The sequence below is a fragment of the Scleropages formosus genome, chromosome 8 (genome assembly GCF_900964775.1).
Source record: "Scleropages formosus chromosome 8, fSclFor1.1, whole genome shotgun sequence".
Lineage (NCBI taxonomy): Eukaryota > Metazoa > Chordata > Actinopteri > Osteoglossiformes > Osteoglossidae > Scleropages > Scleropages formosus.
The window spans coordinates 23,388,087-23,392,506 of NC_041813.1; the positions used below are offsets into that span (position 1 = coordinate 23,388,087).

The 4,420-nt window shown below is 40.4% G+C and overlaps 1 pseudogene; it reads left to right on the top strand.

The window, feature by feature from the left end:
- The first annotated feature begins 424 nt into the window (after positions 1 to 424).
- On the top strand, positions 425 to 2,279 carry LOC108937201 (zona pellucida sperm-binding protein 3-like; annotated as a pseudogene).
- The last annotated feature ends 2,141 nt before the right edge of the window (positions 2,280 to 4,420 follow it).

Consider the following 4,420-nt stretch of genomic DNA (forward strand, 5'->3'; position numbering starts at 1 on the left):
AAGAAAATTATTGAAAAGAATTCTTAACTTTTAGTTCAATCAAATTACAAATCAATTAGCAGCAGAATTATAGTTAATTAGAAGTTTGGCAAGAACCAAATTAGCACACAGGATGGAACCAAATGGATAAAAAAGACTGTTAAAGTGATCAGCCACTGGGATACAATTAATACTCTTCATGAAGTGTTTCAACATTAAAAATAAGAAATTTTCCTATACTGATAATCACACAAAAACTAGTTCAAGACTGCACCCGCAGAAAGCAGGTAATTTTCAATGAACACTTGAACTCAACAGGTGTGGGAAGCTATACAATGACATTAGCACATAATTGGAATTGAATAATAAATTTGTTATACAACAGCATGCAGGGAAGTTGTTATGTGCCTGCTGTTTTTTTTTTTCTTTTTCTTTTTCTTCCAAGATGGGGCTTCAGTATGTGTTTGTGGTGCTTGTTTTGATGGGCTGTGAATGCCTTGGTGAAGTGACTAAACAGTCCAAGGTTCAATCTGGTCCAAGACTACAGCTGCAACCCTCTCATGCTGAAGTTCCAGCTTTTGCTAGGTTTGCAGCTCAACAGCAAGTGACTCCAAACACTGTAAAGGCTGAATGTAGTGAGAACTCTATTGTGGTGGATGTGCAGCAAGACTTCTTTGGGATTGGGCAACTGATTGATCCTTCTGAAATTACTGTGGGAGGCTGTCCTGTTACTGGATGGGATGTCTCTACCAAGGTGCTGAGGTTTGAGTCACAACTGCAGGACTGTGGCAGTACACTAATGGTATGATTATGTCCCCCCCTTCTATAAAATGTCTCATTACTAATGATATGTCTTTCCCCCAGATAACTGATACCCTTATCTACACATTCACACTGCTCTACATGCCAAGAGCAATTGGTGGTACCCCTATTGTAAGGACTAATGGTGCAGTGGTTTACATTGAATGTCACTACTTGAGGTGAGGATGTTCTTGACTTCTTGTGAGCTTGAGGTTTTATGTTGGGTATTAAAGGCACTTGTTTGCCAGCACCTGGGGATTCAACTATTTTAAACTTAAGATTTTGGAAGCTGATGTTTACTGTATAGCTAAATGAAATGGTATAGAAGTTGGGACTTATTTTATTTATTTATTTTTTTTTAAAAAATGTGAAGGTTCTATTCTTGCAGTAACTTCCTCAGGGCTTAACTTAATTCATGACCTAAATGTAGGGCTTGAATGTGAACTGTAAAACTATGGTCACTTTGCAGGAAGCACAATGTTAGTAGCAATGCTCTGATGCCAGCTTGGATCCCTTACATGGCTCAGATGTCTGCTGAGGAGCACATGGGCTTCTCTCTAAGAATCATGACTGGTAGGCAGAATGAAGTGGATTGGTCTCTTTCCTTTCCTCTTGGAATGCAGTGCTCATTATAGGACTTCTTTGCAGATGACTGGCAGTTTGAGCGCCCCTCAAATGTGTTCTTCCTGGGAGACTTCATTAACATTGAAGCATCAGTTGACGTGACAAAGAACCAGGCCTTCCGTGTCTTTATGGACAGCTGTGTGGCCACCTTGGTCCCTGATGTTATGTCTGCCCCGAAATATGACTTTGTGGAAAATTATGGGTAAGCATTGCTTGTATCCAACTGGAATTGCTGAACTCAAAGGACTATAACAAGATCTAATCCTCAGGTGCTTGACTGACACCAAGCTGCTGGGCTCCCGATCAGTTCCTACCCAGAAACCAGGATGATAAGCTCAGGCTTCACCTGGATGCCTTCAGGTTCTCTCAGGACAGCCGCTCCTCAGTAAGAACCCATATTTTTAGTCTGACTTCTTGCACCAGATCTAATGCATTTGCACAGATTAAAGTGATAGTAATGGAATCTGACTCTGGTCCAATCCCCCAGATCTACATTACTTGCCGCCTAAAAGCCAATGTGGCTTCTGCACCAACAGATGCCCAGCATAAGGCTTGTTCATTTGCACCCAGCATTAAAAGGTCAGATCATAATCTTTCTTTTAATATAAATATTTGGTTCTCAGTCACTACGTAATCCATCTCCTTTTCCCAGGTGGGTAGGAGTAGATGGCAATGACTGGGTGCGCAGCTGTTGTGACACAAACTGTGAATCTAGTGCAGGCAGATTTGCAGCAGGTAATCAGACCTTCATTTGGCTTCAGTGGCACAAACTGGATTCCTTTGTGTAACTAAAATGTTTTTGCAGATTTTACCACAGAAAATGCTGTGGGGCCCATTACCATCAAGACTCCCAACAAGCTCCCTTAAGGCTGTAGGACCAGGGAGAAGTGGGTGAAAGTCAAATGGTAATTTCATATTAAAACACAGCAGAAAATCTTGTTGGAAGAGGGAGGGGACCTGGATCTAATCCAATGTAAATTAATTTGAATGTAATTCAAAGGTGTGTGTGTGTGTGTGTGTGTGTGTGTGTGTGTGTTCACAGGCTTTGTGGAGACCACTTGAAACACTTCTGCCACTGGAACTTTGAAACTCCTGAAAAATAAAGTGGTATCAGAATAATCCAGCCTGTATGTCTTTCATTGACTAGAATTCAATGGTAATCAGTCCTGTCTTACCTAACCTTATACTCTACATCAGTTTTCAGCTGAGATTGAAAAGCAATGGCATTAAAAACCACAACTTTAATTTACAAGAGCTCAGATGATTTTTGCTGTGAAATAAAGAGGGACAAGGCCTACTCCCCCCCCCCCTAATTGAAAGTTACATTAAATGGTCTCACATTGAACCCAACAGAGCTGGTGCTTACTACCAAGACATTTCTACAGTACAGAGGAAGTGACATTGTATTTCAATGAGCAGTAGGGATTAATGGTGTCATCTCCCTAAATTACTTCTAATATACTTTGAATTCCAGGAGAAGTTTTGCAGAGCTGGGCTTGGTCTGTAATTTAAATATTGAGTTAAGAACTAAATAATCTGTCTTGGTTAAGAGGTACCTTTTGACTACATAGATGAAGATTGTAGAAGCTAGGCTCTTCATTCTATGGAAATTGTGCAATTACTACTTCAGCTGTCAGGGTTGGGGGGGTACATCAAGCAGGGATTATGTTAATTTGTTATGCTACCCCTTTGCCCACTGCTTAATGGAAAAATACAAGGCTGGAATTGAACATCTGCACAGTAATTTAGTTGTTGGAGGCAAGCAGCAGGTAGACTTCATGGAACATATCCTACCTTTTATACCAGATGAGTTTCCATTTGGTGAAAACTATGTGTAGCTACATCATGTGAGCTTGAACAGCTGTGCCACTTTTGCCTATACCCCTCATATAGTGCGTAATTGCTCTTGTGCTTTCAGTGCATGTACACTCTGCATTGCATTGATCCTTCACTGAATAAATGTCTCAGGTCCCAGCATCATCAACCTCTATCTGCTCCCTCACTGATCACACTATTACTGCTGTAAAATGTAAGCTGAAAGGCCCCATAATGAACTAGACACAACTCTGGAGAGAAATTTTAGAGGTCCTATCAATAATTCATTTTTCATGGTGGGCTGAAAACAGTGAGGCCCTTATTCTCTGCGTAAGTGCTGGAGACCATTTATACTTTCTCCCTTGTTAGTGCAGATTTGTTTTATGGAAGTCCTTTATAGTGCATAGCTTTTTTCATTCACTTAATGAACTACCCTGCCACAGGATTACAATAAATCACCTTATTCAAAACACATGTGCCAGTAGTTATTGTAGCGGTTAAGCTGTGGGCTTGCAGTTAAAAGATGCGAGTTAGAATCCCTGAGCAAACTTGCCCTCCTAGCGTACAAATAATCAGTTGCCTTGGACAAAGGTAGCCGCTAAAGAAAATCTGTTATAGCAGTCCAAGCATAATATTTGTAATATGTTTAACCGAGGCATCTTGCTGGGTTTCACCAATTCGTGCGGCTACGTATTTTCGCTGCAGTCGGCCAGAGTTGTTTCCCTACGACAGGTTTTAATAAATTCATTTTAGTACTTGTCTGGTACCTTCCATACCAAGTCAGACGGCATACTATACCACAAACTACTTCGACACAGCAGTGAAGTCTAAGCAAAAGCAGCACATTGTGTTCCACTACAGGACCGCATGTGTGTACTCCTCACTTTAAATATTATGCTCTTGATAGAACTGTACTGCATGCACATTTAAAAAGCTTTTCCATAAACACACTGACATTAACATTTTCCAATACTTTAAATAGTTCCTTCGGCCTTCGCTGACAGGTTTGGTGCTTGAAAACCTTTGCAGAACAAGTCCTCCTGTATAAAGAAGGATAAGATTATACTTTAGTTTCCGCAGGGGAGTTCACACAGAAGAGCACAACATGACACACAACAGCAAAGTGCAGTGAATAAACATTACTATCCTTTAATTTATAATACCTCATCTTGATAAATTAGGTATTCATTAGTTATTAGTG